We start from the raw sequence: 20,655 nt of genomic DNA on the forward strand, positions 1-20,655 counted from the left end.
AATGTTTCCAAAAGTGGAAGATTGACTTTCATTGTTTCAGAGAAATCCCTTTCAAAGCCGTAGTGGTTTCTCGGGCACACTCTCACCAGGCATACAACTGGGTCTTGGAGCTCTGGCCTTGCACTGCCATGGAAACCTCCAGGGAATTTAAAGATGGTGGCATTCCATTAACTCAGAACCTGCAGCCAGTGCTAAAAAGGAGAGAAAGTCACGATGTGACGTGAAGGCTGAAGTCCTCTCAGGGCGCAGCTTCTAAGAGTCTTCAGCGATTAAAAAGATAACCATATGATTTCAGAAACTCAGTTCCTAAGCCTAAAATGTACAAATACACATTCACGTGGATAAATATGTTTCCTTCAGAAAGGTTAGCTACAGAAGCCAGAGAATATTTAGTATTCAATCACAGGAAAATAGCATAATACTCATAATGTTCCTAATAGGTGTGTCTTTACTAATATTACTTTATTCCAACAAATACAACTGGAATTAAAAATCGAGTATTAGTTAATAGTGCACAAAACAGAAGTACTGAAAAGTTGAGAAGTCATTGTGTCAGCTTGTTCAGCAGTTACATAAAATTGCTATCATCCAAGTAGCCTTGTCTCTGAGGGGTTTGCTGAGCACCAGGGGCAGCACCCCTCCTACCCAGCTGTGTGTAGCTCCTGGTACCTGGATGCTTCCCGCACCATGGTCAGCTACTGCTGCGCTGGGAGCCAAGGGGCGGACACAGTCCCGGGGGGCAGACAGTTCTGGAGCACAGAGTGAGAGCCTCATCCAGAGAGAAGGGACCATGGACCCCTGGGAAGAAAACCAAGACCACAAACAGGAGGGACCATGAGCTCTCACTGGGTCTGAACTTATCGGGGCAGAGATGGGCTGGAGATGGGTGGTGGTGGGGTTGGGGCGTGGATTGAAGATGGGGGGATGGGGCTGCAAGCCATGAAGTGAGAGGGAATGGTTTTCTTTTTCTCTGGGGTTCTGTAAAGAGCAGAGCCTGCCCTCACGGGATGTGAGACAGCAATAGCCAGACCACCCCTGTGGACCAGGCTGCTGAACGTGCTCCTGCCTCCCTTTGTATCAGCAAGCGCCCTGCTGAAAGTCCCGCCTATGCCCACGCTGCTCTTGGTCACCATTTAGGGAATGGTCAGGACACAGGCCCGCCTCACACATCCTCAGAGAGGTGAGGCTCAAGGAGCTTACCTGAGGCTGTGTGGTGCAGACTGACCTCTCCAGAGAGGTTTCCCCCAGCACGAAACTGTAGCATGTCCAGGTTCACAGAGACGTTGGGCCGGGTAAGGAGCACACCTTGTGCCCTGGTGGTGCTGCCTGTGTGGGAGCTGCTCATCCTACTGGGGCAGAACTGTATGTGAGCTTTTTGGACATTTCCTAACCAGTTGATTTCACATGGAAGCTTCAACTCCCCACAGAAATGGACAAACACTGTAAGTGAGCCGCCACCTCCCACAGGACAGTGCTGGCAACTGCTGTGGGCAGCCTCATGTGAACAAGTCTGCAAAAGGGGCTCTGTCATCCCCTGGGACTGGTCCTACAGCAGCAGAAGCGTGAAGCAGTCGGGGAATCGGCATCTTCATGAGATCCCGCTAATGCCATAAAAACACCCCTCAAGATGTTGACCACCAGGCTCACTCAGCCCGGAGACCACAGCCAAGATGCAGCACATGTTTAGATTAGAGCCTCGGCAGTTGTCTCATGCTGGACTGCCTATAAAATACCTTCAGGTGTTGCTTGTCCAAGGTGTGATTTTTCTCCTGACATGTGCTTTGGTAGCTTATTCCCTGAATGCACCACCGCTGAATGCATTATCTCTTCCTGAGTAACCTTGTTCCTAAAGACTTAGGCTTTAAGTAAAATACAGCTAACTCCCCTTGGGTGGTGTCTTCAACCCTTTGTGCTGCTATTATAGAATAAATACCACAGGCTGGGCAATTTATAAATAAAATAAATTTATTTCTCATAGCTCTGAAGACTGGGAGGTCCAATATTCAGGTGCCAGCATCTTGTAAGGACCTTTGTGCTGCGTCATCCCATGGTGGAAAGCGGAAGGGCAAGAGAGCATGGAAGAGAGAGAGAGAGGGGAAGAGGGAGAGCCCAGCCCAATCCCCAGAGAACCCCTCCTGTGATAACAGCCTTCATCCATTCACTGAGCAGAGCCCTCATGACCCAGTCACCTCTTAAAGACCACAGTCCCCACACTGTTGCACTGGGGATGAAGCATCCAGCATTTGAACTTTGGGGTACACATTCAAATCATAGCAGATGGAATGACCAGTATGAGTATGAGCCAGAGAGGAATGCTGTCTGGGTATTTTACATTCCATGGGGGAAATAAACATTTTGTGTGACACAAGACTATAACCAAGATACTAATGAATCGATGTGATTTAGGATCAGTCCAGAGAAAAGGAGAAACATACTTTTTAAACGAGGCGATAAGATGCCTGTGTGCACAGTTTTCCTGTAACACATCTTGGCCATCAGGAACCTGTGAGTCAGGCACAGGTACAGTGCACAGACCGGAGCGAGGCCTGTGAAGACAGAGCTCTGGAGGGGGGCTGCTCAGGGCTCTGCTCATTCTCTGGGCACCATGGTCTCTATGCAGTTGCCTGTTATGGTCTCATAGCCTCAAAGGATTCAGTTTTGCCTTAACTCAGGACGCTAACGTGACAATACAAAGCCTGGAAGTGATGAAGACCACACTGTGGCCTGCGACCTATGAGTAGTTTTCCTTCTCAGTTAATGTGAATCTAAATATTCAAAGATATAACAATATACTAATGTATTGGTGTGCATTGGGGAGCTTCTCTTTAAGCTCGTTTCATGAAGAAATACAGAGGTTCTCAGGAAATAGGTTTGAAAGAATGAACGTAACATAAGGGCCCTTCTTTCTAAGAAATGGGTGAACTCCCTTTGAGAGATGATTGAGCGCAGGTCTCTTTATGTCTGACCCCACTTGGACCCTCCTCTTTCTTCAGCTCCATGGATCCTTGGGTTTTCGGCAGATGTAACTCTTCAAGCGTCTCTTCCTTGCCTTAGCATGCTGAAGGCTGCCGGTAGACAGTGCTGTCTTTTCGTCTGCTGTGGGCTGAGAGCTCACGGTTCTGGTGGACTCCTCAGTTCCCTCTTCGTCAGCCCCATTCTAGGGTGTAGCTTCCTCCAGGGTGCTGCAGTGTTTCCATGATCTGCATTCCCCCACTGGCCTCCAGGTTGGGCTCCCAGGCTCCATGCCGTTTCTCTCTGATCCCCCAGGTGCAGAGGCAGGAGGGACCTAGCACCACCCGGCTGAGTGGACAAAGACTGAGAACAGGTGTTCCAGTGTGCAGAGGCCCTTCAGCTCCATGTTCCTTGGTGGATTGTCAGCTCCATCCTCACCCTTCACCATCCGCCCCAGCCCCAACCTCCGGCTGCCGGTGCGGCCGGTCTTCACGCTTGCTCTCCTGTAGACCCCACAACACCATTCAGCGCAGCTGGGCAAATGTGCCCAAGGAGATGGTCCAAACAAAATAATGCAGGAGCTAGGAATTCTGGATTTGAACAGCAAATAGCAGACCTCTCCAGAAAGGCTGGGGCTGAGGGGCTGCTGCCATTGGGACCTCAGGGGTTTGGTGGGACTTTGAGCTCTTGGGCCCCATGGACATCGCCTTTGCAGGACAGCTCAGGAAGGCAGTTGCTGTTATCCCGCAAAGACCTGCAGTCTCAGAGGACACCATCTCTGGAAATGACTTCTCTGCTGGCTAGGTGCTCGGTCCTTACACAAAATCCCTTCTCACCCCTAGTAGTGTGGAGATGAGGCTGGAAGTAGTCGTAGGGAGAATAACAAGGTTTGCTTAGCATTGTACATTTCACAGCTCCTTTTTACATGATTACATTTGATCCTCAGCACAGCCTTGTGAGACATGGTTTTCCCCACGTTCCCACAAAGACATGGAAGCTCAGACAGGTTGTGCTCCCCTGCCCCCGCCCTGGTGTTCTGAAGCTCTTCCATTTTTGTTACTGTGGAAAAGTCCAAGACTGGTTAGAAAGATGTTCATTGAGAACTCAGATACTCTGAATAATTGCTTCAAGAGCATAGAGTCAAGTTGACATAAAAATATTTCAACTATATATTGTTTTATCAGTTTAACACAATTTTATTTAAGATGTTCAAAGTGCATTTCTTGAAGATGCCTTGAACTTGAAGCTATTGCCTCTCATTTTTTCACCCTTATTGGGGTTAAAATGCTCACATTAGAGTGACCATGGTTTTCATCAGCTTATCTGTTACTCCTTCCTCCTCTGACCAGTGTCACGCACGTTCAATTCAACAAACACTGACTGACTGCCTCTGGTATGCCAGGCAGCGGTCCGGGCAGCAGGGATGCAAGCAGAGAACACGACAGCAAAGCAGCCCTGGCCAGCGGAACTTGGGTCTGGTGGAGGGAGACAGCCAGGAAGCCAGCTGGCTAAGTTAGTTATTTCTAAAGCTATATTTGGAATTGCATAGAAGTAAATCATGTATATAAACAGTTTGTTAGAATGTAATCAGTAGTATGGAGAAGAATAAAGCAGTGCAGGGAGAGGAAGATGGGGGTGGGGTGAAGGCTGCAATTTTAATAAGGTGCCCAGCAAAGCTCTCACCGAGAGGGGCTGTCTGAGCACAGCTAGAAGGTATGAAGGTGCTGACCATGAAGGGAGCTATGAAAGAACTTTACAGACCATGAGCCGGGCCTTCTGGGCATGAAATTGAACTTCAGGGAATGGGAAACAAGGCTAGAGAGAGTGGAGTTTAGTGGCAGCAGATCATAGAGGACTGGTGGCCTTGGGAAGATGTGAGGGAATTTCTAATGGAACTATGTCTCAGGAGGCTGAATGGGAAGTGCAAGAGCTGGCCGGGTGCAGTGGCTCACACCTGTAATTCCAGTACTTTGGGAGGCCCAGGTGGGCATATCACTTGAGGTCAGGAGTTTGAGACCAGCCTGGCCAATGGGTGAACCCTCATCTCTACTAAAAAAAAAAAAAAAAAAAAAAAAAAAATTATCTGAGCATGATAGCACGCACCTGTAATCCCAGCTACTCCGGAATCTGAGGCAGGAGAATCGCTTGAACCTGGGAGGCAGAGGTTGCTGTGAGCTGAGATCGCACCACTGCACTCCAGCCTGGGTGACAGAACGAGATTCCATCTCAAAAAAAAAAGAAAAAAAAAGGAATCATTGCACTCCAGGGTGACAAAGCGAGATTCTGTCTCAGAAAGAAAGGGAGTACGAGAGCTGTGTTGAGGACTGGGGGTTCAGACAGAATATGAATTCATTTTATCTTCACCCCAGAGTTCTGGAAGTCGTTAAGGGGAGCAGCTTGGGGGCCGTGGTCAGAGTGAGCTCTCTAGGCTCTTCTGGAAGAGCACTGTCTCAGAAGCACCTGGTGCCAGTTAGGCACCCGTGATTTGGCAGCTTGGTAATGGAAGAGGATGGTCAAAGGAGCAATTACTCCTGACCAGGAGATCTAGTTATGTGGGAGGAGAGCACACAGGCACAGGTGCACACACGCACATGCACAAACACATGCCTGCACAAACGTAAGCCTGTGCACACATGCATGCACATACAAACATATACACACATGCACAAATGTGTACACGCAAAAATGTACAAACACACCTGTACACACAAAATGCAGAGTCACACATGCACAAATGTGAACACGCAAAAAACGCACAAACACACATGCATATATGCACACACACACATGCACAAATGTGCAAACACAAAAAGTACAAACACATCTGTACACACAAAATGTATATATGCTCACATGCACAAATGTGTACACACACAAAAACATGTACAAACACACGTGCACACATAAAATGCACACACACATGCACAAATGTGCATATGCACAAATGCACACAAGCACACATACACACAAGCATGCTCACATACACGAGTGCATGCATGCACAGACATGCACAAACATACATGCGGATGCCTGACCATGTGCATCCGCATGTACACCAAACATACACAAAAGCACACATGCACAGTTACACAAGTTCAATGATGCAAATATGGCTGAAGTATAAAATCATTATGTCATATTCAGTAATGGGCCACATGACTAGTGATTATGTTCCTGATGTTTGTGAAAAATACAAGTATTGGAAGATGAGGCAGAAAAAGAAGCTGTTAAGTTAACCATTGTTGATATCAAAGAATACCTTGACCACAAGATACCACTTCACATTCACGAGAAAGCCTATAATAAAAAAGATGGTCAATTACAAGTGTTGGCTACGATGTGGATAAATTGGAGCCCTTATATGTTGCTGGTGGGAACGTGAAGTAGTGTAAGAGCTTTGGGAAACAATTTGGTAGTTTCCTAAGAAGTTAAACATAGAGTCATCACATGACCCAGAAATTCCCCTTCTATGTGGAATCAGTTACCCAAGAAAACTGAAAATATATGTTCACAAAAACTTTATATATGATTTTCATAGCAGCATTATTCATAACAGTCAAAGGGTGAAAGCAGTCCAAATGTCTGCCAATTGACGAGTGGATAACCAAAATGTGGTCTGTCCACACAATGGAACATTATTCAGCCATAAAAAGGAATGAAATACATACATATGTGCACAACATGATGAAATTTGAAAATGTTATTCCAAGTGAAAGACACCGGATGCAGAAGACCACACATTGTAGGACTATTTATGTGAAGCGTCTGGAAGAGGAAAATCTATTATGTTCATCTACCAGAGCTGCCATAACCAAGTGCCACAGACAGTGGGTTAAGTAACAAATTTATGATCTCACAGTTGTGAAGGTTGGAAGTCTGAGATCAAGGTGTTGGCAGAGTTGACACCTGGTGAGGCCTTCCTCTTTGGCTTGCAGATGGCCGCCTTCTCACTGTGTCCTCACATGGTCAACCCTCTGTGCCCGGGTCTCTCGATGTTCTGGTGCCTTCTTCTTATAAAGACAACAGTTAGTTTGGATCAGGGCCCACCCATACAACCTTATTTTAACTTAATCACTTCTTTGAAGTCCCCGTCTCCTACTGCAGTCACATTCTGAGGTATGGGGAGCTAGGGCTTCAACATATGAATTTTGGGGGACACAGTTTCAACCCATAACATCTATGGAGCTAGAAAGGAGATTAGTCGTTGCCAGGGGCTAACAACAGGGAAATGGGGAGTGACTGCTAATGGGTACTGGGTTGTGTACAGGGACAGTGAAAATGTTCTAAAATTGATTGCGAAGACAGCTGCATAACCTTGGAAAAATACTAAAAACCACTGAATTGTATAAAGAGTGGTTTTTATGGTATATGAATTATGTATCTCAATTTAAAAATAAGAATATTTGCTAACCTCAAGAAGAAATTAATATAGGTGCCAGTGGGAGAAAGACAAGGCAAAATAAAGACAAAATCATGCAGAAAATGTTTTTCCTGTGATGTCTCTCTACATTCCATAACTCCCAGCTAGGACTCCTTTGGCTGGGTTTCCAAGTGCCTTTGACAAACCACCAGCGCAGGGCTTCTTTCCCCCAACCGCCACCCCCTAACCTCGTTGCCAGGCTACAGAAATCCAGGGCACTGCTTGAGAAGGGAAAGCCAAGGACAGAACAGAGCCCTGGGGAGGAGCTCATGGTGGCCAAGCTGAAGGAGGCAGGGAATTCCTGTCACCCAGAGCCCTAGCAGAGGCTGCCGCTGTGTCGAGCCCGTCACTTGGTTGAGTTTCACGGTGTTGCTGTGTTTGGAAAGACAATTTCCTTTTCAGCAGCATTGGTATAGGCTTTGGACGATCTCTCCTGGTGCTTCATTTCTCTCTTTCTCATGAAAGCCTTTCTCTTCTCGGTAAGTAATTGTTCCTATTCTGTGTCCTTCGTGAGCATGGGAAAGAGTGGCCAGTTTGTGGCACTTTTTTTTGTGATGCAGCCCAGAGGCCTCGATGTCTGTAGCACTGCGCTTTGGGATCTTACAATCAGCTTGTCCATGCTCTTGTCTAGGAGTAGGTATGGGCACACAGACACACGGAGCTCCATGACCTCACCCCTAGCCACTGTCATAGGGAACCACAATTTATTAAATGCATGGGAAAACACAGTATTTAAAAAATCTTTCCAGCTGGGCATGGTGGCTCACGCCTGTAATCCCAGCACTTTGGGAGGCTGAGGTGGGTGGATCACCTGAGGTCAGGAGTTTGAGACCAGTCTGGCCAACATGGTGAAACCCCGTGTCTACTAAAAATACAAAAATTAGGGCGCAGTGGTGCACACCTGTAGTCCAGCTACTCGGGAGGCTGAGGCAGGAGAATCGCTTGAATGTGGGAGGTGGAGGCTGCAGTGAGCCGAGATCACACTACTGCACTCCAGCCTGGGCAACAGAGAGCGACTGTCTTGGGGGGAAAATAAAATATTTCTCTGTAAAAATATCCTGATCGAAAATATGATACGTGTGTGTGTGTGTGTGTGTGTGTGTGTGTGTGTGTCTTAGGCTGTCACAAATCTTGAAAGCTCATACAAAAAGGCATATGGAAAGAAGCCCAGCGAGAAGAGTTTTCCTGCTGATGAACACAGGAAAGGCACTGCAGCAGATCCTGCTGCAACAGGTAGCAACTATTCGTGTTACTGCTAACAAGCTGAATTTCAGGAGTCTTTAGTGTTTCTGTATTTTATGTCCTCGGTTCGTCTGACAACAGAGCCATTATTAGTGGCAGGAAATATCACTATACATTTATACTGAAAGTCTGTAGTTCTGGCAAAATTTTGAGAATTGCCGGGCGCGGTGGCTCAAGCCTGTAATCCCAGCACTTTGGGAGGCCGAGACGGGCGGATCACGAGGTCAGGAGATCGAGACCATCCTGGCTAACACGGTGAAACCCCGTCTCTACTAAAAATACAAAAAACTAGCTGGGCGAGGTGGCGGGCGCCTGTAGTCCCAGCTACTCGGGAGGCTGAGGCAGGAGAATGGCGGGAACCCGGGAGGCGGAGCTTGCAGTGAGCTGAGATCCGGCCACTGCACTCCAGCCTGGGTGACAGAGCAAGACTCCGTCTCAAAAAAAAAAAAAAAAAAAAAAAAAAAAAAAAAAGTGAGAATTGGCAACTTTGTGAACATGAAGTTGCAAATTCTAATAACGCTTTTTAGAAGTCAGTTTTCTTTCACATGAATGCATGTGAAAAATTCACGCAGCTTTTGGTCGTCCAAGGTCCCAGGGATAGAGCATGAGCCTTGAAACCTGCACCAGCAGCCCAGGCGAGGCGGCTCCTTGTGCCAGGGCGCCCTCTAGAGCCGGAGAGAGGAAGCGGCGCGGGCGGCGGGTGGGGCCTCTGCGCCCAAAAAGCCCTTACCCCCAAAACATATGCTGGTCCGCAGATGCCTGCCCTGGGTAACCAGCACGAATGAACAGAGACACCCCAGGCTGTGTGAATCCTTGGGGATCCCCTAGATTCATCCCTTGAGTTTTAAAACCGAGAAACTTGATATCCAGAGAAGAAAGACCCTTTTGAGGCAAGGATTCCGTGGGAGGAAGACCCTCTCCCCAACCCCTTAATACCCACCCTCCCCAGCCAGCAGGACCCTTGGGGAGGAAAACCGTCTCCCCCACCCCTCATACCTCCCCCCAGATCCCCCAACCCCTCTAGGGAAGGAAGACCCTCTTCCCCCACTCCCTCACGAGCACCCTCCCACCCCAGACAACAGGACACTGAAGAAGGAAGACCCTCTCCTCCCCTAAATCCCTCCTCAGCCACCAGGACCCTGGAGGAGGAAGAGCGTCTTTCCCACCGCTCACGACCACCCCTTACTCCCCAGCCCCAGCCAGCAGGACAGACGAGGTGCAGGCAGGCTCATGGGTTCGGTGGAGGGAGTTTGGGGTCATCCCAAAGCTTTTTCCATTTCTGGGGTCAGAACCAGCCAATTCTGTGAGAACACTGGAGACATGAGCAGCCCCTGCTGAGCAAGTGGCAGCAGCCTGGCCAGGGAGGCGTGGGAGTCACCAGTGAAGGGCCCGGTGGGGCCAGGGGCTGTGACCACATGTGGAGGGCCAGGGCCTGGGTGCGGGGCCTGGGTCGGGGGCTTCCCTTCTTGGGGCTGAGGTTTGCTCATCTGTGAGTCAGGCTTCGGTACCCACGCCTTGGGGTGGCCTTGAGGTTAAGGGGGTCTGTTTGTGTGAAACACTCAGGGCTGGGCCTGCCCTCAGCACACTCAATAGGTGACAGAGACCATGACCGTGATGTTGGACCCGTCAGCCGCCCTTGCAGGTGAGCACATGGCACACCCAGGGGGAGCTGGTGATGACATGGCCTGGTCCTCACCTGAAGCAGCTGAACCTCTGAGACCCTGGGCAGTGCTGTTCACGCTTCCCTTATTTTCCATACCTCACTGCCACCTGAAGCCCCAAATATACAACGCAGGTAAACCATTTCCCCTTAATTGTGTTCACAGATTAAAAGATGCTAATGGGAGATCCACAAATTTCTAAGAAAGATAAAAAACCAATACGTCAATATTGTAAACCATGTTGGCCCCTGACACAGCTCAACACCACACACTTGTTCCTCTGCCCCCCAAACATACAAACATGTACACACACACAAGCGGACACATAAGTACACACAGACATTTGGGATCATGCGCAAAGACACACAGATACACACACGTACACAGACACACATGAGCATACACAAAATCACACGCACACATGAGCACACACAGACACACATTACACACATGTGCACACAGAGACACAGGAGCATGTGCAGACACACAGATACACACACATACACAGACACACATGAGCATACACAAAATCACACGCACAAATGAGCACACACAGACATACATTACACACATGTGCACACACAGACACACAGGAGCATGTGCAAAGACACAAGCACATGAGTGCACACAGACACACACACGTGAATAAGAAGACAGCAAAAACATGACCAGACATGAGAAAAGATTCAGTAGTATAGAATAGGGGAATCCATCTGAAATTTCAGAATAAATATACCATATATAACAAATTTACTTTTTAAGACAGCAGAAAAAAGAAGACCTAATCCATAGTCTCAAACAGGTGTGAGAGATTACTTCATCTAACACAGGAGAGCGTGCTGACATAGGTGAATATTGACTTTGGATTAAAAACGCGATTTCATTTTTAAAAGCAATAGAAATAAAATGACAGCCACATTTGCCCTTCAATCTAGCAACCCTATCTGCTAGAAATCTATCTACAACGCATACCGGCTTAAGCACAGAGTGACCTGGACACAGTATTGTTAATTACAGCATTATTTCTGATAACACAAGATCAGAACCACCTAAATGTCCACTAGTAATGGGCAGGACTATGAAGCCACAAGAAGAGGAAGATCTCTGTGGACTGATGCATCAAGATCTGCAGGATATCATATCTGGGAGGGAAAAATCAAGGGGCAGAATGGAAGAAATAGATTGCTGCGTCTTGTGTCATATATGTGGGGAAATAAGAATATGTGTATATATATTAGCAAAAAGAAGCATAAACCCGAGGCCAGGCGCAGGGGCTCACACCTGTATTCCCAGCACTTTGGAAGGTCAAGGTGGGAGGATCCCTTGAGTCTGGGAAGTTGAGGCTGCAGTGACCATAATTGTACCACTGCACTCCAGCCTGGGCCACAAAGCAAGACCCTGCCTCTCTCTCTCTCTCTCTCTATATATATATATATACACACACAACACACACACACACACATATACACACACACATATATAAATATATATACCTACATATATATAAATATATATATACACACACATATATATAATTTTTATTTTTATTTTTTAAAGATAAACCAGAAACTAACAAAGATGGTTACATACAGGGAACCCTAGGGGGTAAAAGGATGGTATGAAAGTGACAGTTCAATCATTAACCCTCTAATCCTCTTTGATTTTTGTGCCGTTCAATTAAATCATACAGAAAAAAAAGCAGTTTATACAATTGAAAACTGTAATGCGTGAACCTAATTGTATATCCAATTGGTAACATAACCACATACAGAAAACAACCGTTTCTTGGTCTTTAAAACATAGTGTTTTTATTTACTTTATTTACATGCTTAGTGAAATATAGTGTAAGTACAAAAGAAATTTTAAAATCTTAAAACTGAATTTAGCAAATTGTTGTTAGTAATAATATAGAATTATTATTTTGAAATTATTTTATGTATAAGATAAAATAAGTAATTTTGAATGCTCTTATAAACCAAGGTTTTTAGTGTGAGAAAAAATTAGAAGTACAAAATAAAAGTCCATGCAAAATTTTACAATGTTATTTTTGCACTGAAAATATTAATATGAACTCATGCTTTATTTGTAAGATATATTTTCTAACTTGAAATATATCCACTGAAAGAGCCTAGAAGCTCTGACACCCAGTAGCACTGAGCACCGATTCTCACACTCAGATTTGATCACTAATGGTATTCTCACTAAAAGGAATAAGAACTCTACAGCGGATTGAGTTTTTGTTGTTGTTGTTTTCTTTTGTTTTTTTTTTTGTTTTTTTTTGAAACAGAGTCTTGCTCTGTCCCCCAGGTTGGAGTGCAATGGTGCGATCTCAGTTCACTGTAACCTCTGCCTCCCAGGTCCAAGCGGTTCTCTTGCCTCAGTCTCCCAGGTAGCTGGGATTACAGGTGCCCGCCACTACACCTGGCTCATTTTTTTGTATTTTTAGTAGAGACAGAATTTTCACCATGTTGGCCTGAGGTGATCCGTCCACCTCGGCCTCCCAAAGTGCTGGGATTACAGGCGAGAACCACCGTGCCTGGCCCAGATTGCGTTTTGGCCAAAGTTCTTTCCCCCTCCCTGCACCCATCTCCCTTGCCATCTTCTGTGCAGACCCTCTCACTGAAGGTGACGCGGCTTTCTTAGTATTTGGCTCTGTGGAGTCTTCGCAGACACACTTGCGTGTGGCAGATGCACCTGACAGCTGTAACGGAAGCGTGCCCTGAGACCTGCCCTGTGGTCTAAAAAGAGTGTGTGTTCAGAGTCCCCAGCTAAGGAATCCAGGAGTGGCCAACGTGGAGATCCATTCTTCATCCTTGAAAGAATCTGAACCCCTGACCCAGCCCTTGGAGCACAGGCTGTATAGGGGATCCAAGCCCTTTGTTTTGGGTTAGGTGGAGGCTGCTAGCTGGAGGGTGTGAAGGGAAAATGCTGTGTAAACAGCATCTCTTTACAAACAGTAGTGGGTCCAGCGACCAGCACTGCATGTGTCTCCCATGCTGGCCCCAGGTCTCCTCTGGGCCTCTTGGACATGGTGCTATCCCTGTTAGGGTCCACAGGAGCTCAGCACAGTGTTGGTGGGGCTAGGCAGGAGGTGGGAGGAAGCCCCGTGCCTGCTGAGCCCATGGGATGCACAGAAGTGGGGTGGAGATCTGTGGGGGAAACCTAGGTGGGCCCTCCACACCAATGGGGGGCCGGTAGCTGCTATCCTTGATGGATGGGGCCCACATCTGAGTAGGGAGATGCCCCTAAAATGCCAAAGGGTCTGGAAGAGTGGCTGCAGGGTGTGGATCCGACTAAGTGAAAGTCAGCCCCCCAGCCATGGCCCCTGAGGTCAGTGGCCACTGAGGTCAGCGCAGCGCAGGCGGGTTCCTCAGCTACAGGGCCGCTGTGACTAGAAAGACAGGTGAGACTTGCTGGGGCTGAGACCCTGGAGACCTTAGTGCTCTGCCTGCTGGCACAGGACGACAAAACAGAGACCCTGGCTTGTTGCATGCCCATTGGAGAAGTCACTGGCCACCGCATCAACTGGTCAGGGCTATTATGACTAAATCGCCCTGAGACCCTAAGCTCTGGGATTCCATGGAGGGCTCTAGCATGGAGGAGAGTGAAGACTGGGATGGGCCCACAGGTGTTCCTGTCCTCTCTGTGCCACCAGTAGGCACCACCAAGATAAAGGCAGACCAACTGCACCTGCAGGGAGCAGCCCCCAAGATTTGCTCCTGCCTGCAAGATGGCAGCTTGGGCCAACAGTGCTGTAGAACGGAAGGAGCTGAGAAATGGGTTCAGACAGAAGGGGAGAGAGTCGGTCATGGAGTGGCTTCTCTGTCTATGGGACACACACTGGAGAGCATTGTCCTCTGCTGGGTTGAGATGAGTGAAATGGCATCTATCACAGGCCACTTTGCCCAGAGGCAGCACCTCTGTGGCACCAGTAATAAGGAGCAGGCCACCCTGCGCCTCAGCTGGGTGGTTGGGGGCTGCAAGGCAGCCTGGCCACATAAAGGGGATATCCCATGTCTCCTTTTTGATGGCAGAGTATGGAGAATTTCAGGACAGTCCCTGGGAATTAGGGACGGAGCCGCCTATCTGTGCTGAACCTTGCTGGGGTCCCAGTGACGAGCTTCTCACTGCCCGCACGAAAGACGCCATCCTGAAGTGTGTACTTAACCAATGGATGGTGCGCTGGTGTCTGTCCTGAGCACTAGCCTGACCCAGCGTCTCGGGGGGGTCCAAGTGGCCGCTGACTTAGGGGAAATGGAGAAACTGTGTGGGTGAGGGGTGCAGGCTGCTGACAGAAAAGACAAGTGACCTGAAGGGAAGGAGATGGCCAAGGAACTTGTCCAGGCAACCCACTGACAAACGTAGCGTGACCTGGTAGCGTCAGGGACACCTACCATGAAAACAGATAAATGGCCTAGTGCTGTTCCAGTCAGACTGTGGCAGAAGCTCAGGCCAGGACGATGCTTCACTAGCGAGCCTTGGGTTCAGCCCACACCCTTCCTGCAGAGGTACGGTCGGCACCAACCCCTCTAGACAAGGATGAAGGCCAAGGCCATGGAATCCCAATAAAAGCAATACAGTTCTTCCTCAGAACTGTATCCAGCATCCTCCTGCTTCTCATCCCTGTCCCCGAAGCCCCTGGTCCAGGCCACGGCCCCTCCCACCTGGACAAGTCTGGGTCCCCATCACCACTCTGTGCCCACCTGGTGCACACCTGTCTCCTCTCAGCACAGCTCAGTCTGGGCGGTCCCTCCTTCATCTTCTTATCCTCCCTGCTCACCCCTCCGACCTCCCTACTGCTTTCTGAGGATGGAGTCAGGGTCCAGGGCAGGGCCTCTGCCCTCGAGGGCCCCTTTGTGGGGAGCATTCTTCTGTCAGAGGCTCTGTCAGAGGCATTTGAACCAGAGAGACTCCATCTTGAGTAGGGGCTTGGTAAAATAAGGCTGAGACCTGCTGCATTCCCAGTAAGTTAGACATTCTAAGTCACGGGATGAGATAAGAGGTCAGCACAAGACACAGGTCATAAAGACCTTGCCGATAAAACAGTTTGCAGTAGAGGAGCAGCCAAATCCCACCAAAACCAAGATGGCGCTAAGAGTGACCTCTGGTCGTACTCAGTGCTGCACTCCCACCAGCGCCATGACAGTTTATGGTCTAAAAAGGGGAAGCATGAATAATCCACTCCTTGTTTAGCATATCATCAAGAAATAACCGTAAAAATGAGCAACAAGCAGCCCTCTGGGTTGCTCTGCCTATGGAGTAGCCAGTTTTTTATTCTTTCCTTTTTAATAAACTTGCTTTCACTTTACTGTCTGAGCTCGCCCTGGATTTTTTCTTGTGTGAGATCCTCTCTTGGGGTCTGGATTGGGACCACTTTCTGGTAAGAGCATCCTCCCTCCCCACCACCTCACCTTGGCTCACCTGCCACCAGCCCCCATCCCCTTCTCAGCTGCCCCACGCTGCCCACTCCTGGACCCTTCTCCCACCTTCCTGGCTTTGTCATCGCACAGGTCACCTCCTTCCAGACCACGGCACTTAAATCCTAGGCCTCTTCACTGTTTCTCCCACCTAAGCTCCAGGGCCAAGGAGTCCACTGTTCACCCACGTTTCCTAAGAGCCCAGAACAGCGCCTGCACTCAGGAGGCGTTTAATACATGTTTTTGAATGAGTGAACGATGGATGAATAAATAAAAAGCAACTCGGGTTTCTCTAAGTGTGTCCACAGCTAACTGCATGGTATAATCTGTGTTTGAATGCCTTTCTGTACAAAAAAAGACAAGAAACCAGCACTCGGGCTTGAAAAGATAGATTTCCTTCACCTCCAAGACTTTGCCCACCCTTACCTCATGACAGGTTTCAGCCCTGTACAGCTTAATAAGCCTTTGGAAACAAGCTTCCTGTTGGTGTCCAGTGAGCACAACTTCTTTATCCAATGTGTGGTAAAAGCTCCAGTTTGCTGTCCCCCTTTTTAGGAACAAGCAAAGTTTTGGAGCATCTGAGGATCAAAACCGATGCTTTACAGCAGCGGGTCTCAAGGTGTGGTCCTGGACCAGTGTCACCTGGAGACTTGTGAGAAATGCACATCCCTGGCCCCACAGAGCTGTGGCCTCAGGTGGGGTGGGGCCTCAAAAACTGTTGTCACAAGCCCCCCAGGTGATGGATGCCCACTCGAGTTGAAGAACCAGAGCTCCTGGGGGAGAGGAGGAGGGGGCTAAATAAACACAGTCACCTGAAGACTTGGAAGGAGATGTTTACACCTTTCCGAAAACTCATTGATGTGGAGATAATTCCGTAAATGACTCGCTCTGGACCCATCTGGAAGTCCAGCCCGGACTCCATTCCCAGGCACAGGGACGTCCCACCTCCCCCGGTACTGTCCCCTCCATAGGCACCTTGATGGGATTAAAAAATACACCAAAAACCTTTCTGTTGACAATACTTAGTGTCAAATACCTCTGTCCTCACGGGAGGCGTATTTGCATTCGATTAATATGTGCATAAAATGTTGTCCTTGTCTGAGCCCAAATACACAAATTGGAAAATCAAAGCGGGCCCCTTCACACCTTTTGCTGGCTTCATCCTGAACATTTATTTGTTTTAAAACAACTTCCTCAGCGAATTTCCTTTCGAAAAGAGGCTCCTCTCCATTTTAAAGGGAAATTACCCCTCCTTCTCCTTCTCCTCAACCAATTTCTGACAGTGACCCCTTAATGAGAGCCAGCGAGGTTGCAACTGGCATTTTTCCCGTCCTGCGTTTTAAAGCCATAGGTGAGGCTTTTAGGAAATAGTTTCAGGGAGATTCGGATGGCTTCAAAGAAGTGGCATTTTGTATGGAATTTATACTAATGCCCAACTAATGCTTTTGTTGTGTGTGTAGGGCAAATAATTATTTAAATGCAGTAGACTTTGAATCATGTTCCTATGAGGAAATTATAAAACGATCTCTAATAAGATACTTAAAGGCATTAAAGAATACATGTTCTACTCCAAATAGCATTTCATCATAAAAGTAGGATTTTAACTAGTACCTACTAAGAGTAAAAATAGGAAAAACATCAACTTCTAATGAAAAAATTTGAAGTGTTTAATAATGTCCAGCAAATATTGGTAGTACCTAATTTTTGATGCCTCCAAGGCACCAAAATTGTTTTTATGGTTTTTTGACAAAGCTTTTCTGTCTCTGAGACGGATTAATTGAACATCTTAAAAGCTATCATTTACTTAGTGACTTCATTTTTCTCGTGACCAAAGATATGGAAATTGCAAAATTTGACCAATTTTATTAAACAGACTTTAGAAATCATTTCATCCAACCCTGTGTCTTCCCAACAAGGGAAAGGGGAGATGTTTACGAGAATGTGCCCTGTGCCCAGCCGCCATGGTGAGTGGGCACCATTCCAGTCCCTAATGCCCTTCCACCCTTTTCTGTCTGTCTGAATGAGATGTTTCAGAAATAATTTTTTGTAACACTTTTAACACCTTGGAATCATTAAAGGAATCTGTTTCTTGCTAATTATAAATAAATGGAGTCAAAGTCTAAGGCACATTTACTATATTTTCAGTGTTTACCATAATTTGGGGTGTTGCTCCCTACTTTATGCTAGTCTAAGGCTCAACCTGCATTCAATTCTAAGTCCATCATGCAGACTTTCAAGTCTATGTTACTTGGACTATGGAAGGGAGATCTGAATTTCAGTATCCTAAATGTTAGACTTCCTCTGGCTCTTCACCCACTCAGGCGTCAGTTTCCTCTTTTTAGGAGCTGTGTGTCCTGAGTTCAGAGCAGAGAGACCTGGAGGGGCCCACCTGACAGTCTCACTTGCTAGAGGTTCTCTTACATTAACCTTCTTGTGGCATGACATCAGCGTGATGGATTTTCATGTCATTTTCCTAGGCCCAAAAGCTAAGGAATTTAGTCAGTGATGGGCAGAGAAAGGATCTGCCTTCAAATACATTGTTGAAACTGACTTTTGAGGAATTAGGCAGATTTTACATAGTTATGTTGACAATAAATACAATTAGAATGAATTTTCAACTTAGAAAATGACTCACCTGGCTGGGCGCCGTGGCTCACGCCTGTAATCCCAGCACTTTGGGAGGCCGAGGTGGGTGGATTACCTGAGGTTAGGAGTTTGAGACCAGCCTGTCCAACAGAGCGAAACCCTGTCTCTACTAAAAATATAAAATTAGCCAGGCATGGTGGCACATGCCTGTGATCCCAGCTACTTGGGAGGTTGAGGCAGGAGAATTGCTTGAACCTGGGAGGCAGAGGTTGTAGTGAGCCGAGACCATGCCACTGCACTCCAGCCTGGGTGAAAAGAGCAAAAAACTCCATTTCCAAAAAAAAAAAAAAGAAAATGGTTCACCTTGTGTTTAAACACCTTATTTATTGCTAGAGGAATGTAAGGAGGAGTAGAAGATAATGGATTTGAAGGCCCTTATAAGGAAACAGGAAGAGAGAGGAATTTTTCCATGAGGAAAGAATTTTCATTTTACAGTTAGAAGAATTAACACCTAGACAAATGAAGGGACTGACTCAGGACAAGGCTCCTGGGGGTTCAGAGGTACTTGGGAGTTACTTCCAAGCCATATAAACAACACCAAGCTTTGGGTTTATTTTATTATTTACTTCATTATACTTATGACAGGACTATAATTTAGGCTTTTAGTAAATGTATGCTGTTTTGAATTAGTTGAACTTTAAAAATGGATTACTTTCTCAATAGTATAGTTTATTAATCGTTCTCTCAGTTTCCATTTTAACCAGAGACTTACAATGTAATTAAATTTTTAAAGGATATGGTTGTGTTTTATTGCACCTTGAATTGCTAAATTTAAATTTGTTTTCACTTTTGCATGCTTTTGATTTTTTCTTCATTTAAAGGATCTAGACCCAGATTTACCCAAATTAGTAGGCATTAATGTCAAGTGGACTGTTGAAATAGCAGAGTAAAAAACGTGTAATTCAGAGGATTCACATGCAGAGTAGAACCACCCAATCTCCCTGTCCTCCTCAAGCCACTTACACGTAGGCTCTGTTACCGCAGGTTTCAAAACCAGGCTTACAGATGTGTTTCAGGGGTGACAATATTTTGGAGGAAAAATTCAAAGCCCATTCTTTTTCCTGTTCAAGGAGCTATGAACATGTAAGCCACTGATTTTTCTCATCCAGGGAACATTGATGATGACATTTGTTGAGTCGTAAATCTCTAGGTTAAAACAAAGGACGAGACCAGTGCAGAGCAAAATACTTAAAGCACTGACCACAGGCCTAGTCAGGGAGGCACCAGCTCATCTCTCTCAGGACTGCCAAGGGCGGGTTTATCGGGCTCTACCGTCCTTCCACATGAAACTTGGCATGACCAGTACTTTGAAGTCTGAATGAAAGAAAACAGATCCAGCCAAGCAGGTCTATATAATCATGCCTTTCCCCACCTCTGTCCACCAGGAAAGAGGAGCCTGATTTAGGATCCCCTGTTTTAAGCCTGAAGAGAGCAGATTCCAATCTTCCCATTTTAAAAATCACAAACTTGGCCGGGCGCGGTGGCTCAAGCCTGTAATCCCAGCACTTTGGGAGGCCGAGACGGGCGGATCACGAAGTCAGGAGATCGAGACCCTCCTGGCTAACACTGTGAAACCCCGTCTCTACTTAAAAATACAAAAACCTAGCCGGGCGACGAGGCGGGCGCCTGTAGTCCCAGCTACTCGGGAGGCTGAGGCAGGAGAATGGCGTAAACCCGGGAGGCGGAGCTTGCAGTGAGCTGAGATCCGGCCACTGCGCTCCAGCCTGGGTGGCAGAGCAAGACAGAAACTCCGTCTCAAAAAAAAAAAAAAAAAAAAAAAAAAAAAATCACAAACTTGCCTTTGCTGCAGAATTAGAGCTCTACAGATTTGCTCTCTCAGAGTTGACAACTACCAAGATAAAATAGTTAACTTAAAGGATTTTAATATAATAAATGTTAATTATTTAGTAGGAACCAAGATACAAGTGAAAGTGCTAGCATTTGGCAGACTTCGATAGATTTGAAAATCCTATCCTTTATTGTTTTTAGCAAATATTTTCCAGGTGGGCATTGTTCTGTTAATGACCTTACTTGAAGACATTTATATCAGATAGATAATTAATAAAAGTATATACATAGCAGCAATGCTAAAGTGATTATAACTAAATAATTATTTCTGGCACCAGAAATAATTCAACTTTTTAAAAAAATAATAGCAAATTCTATTTCTTTTGCTACTTTGCATACATTAGGTGCACAGTAAATAATGGTTTGTTGTGGGCTGTGCTTTAAAAACACCAAAATAACTAATTATTTGATTAAAGTGGTGCTTTGTCTCAGGAAACCTAGTACACAATTTCCTGAGTCCTTGAACTCA

The sequence above is a fragment of the Rhinopithecus roxellana genome, chromosome 4 (genome assembly GCF_007565055.1).
Source record: "Rhinopithecus roxellana isolate Shanxi Qingling chromosome 4, ASM756505v1, whole genome shotgun sequence".
Lineage (NCBI taxonomy): Eukaryota > Metazoa > Chordata > Mammalia > Primates > Cercopithecidae > Rhinopithecus > Rhinopithecus roxellana.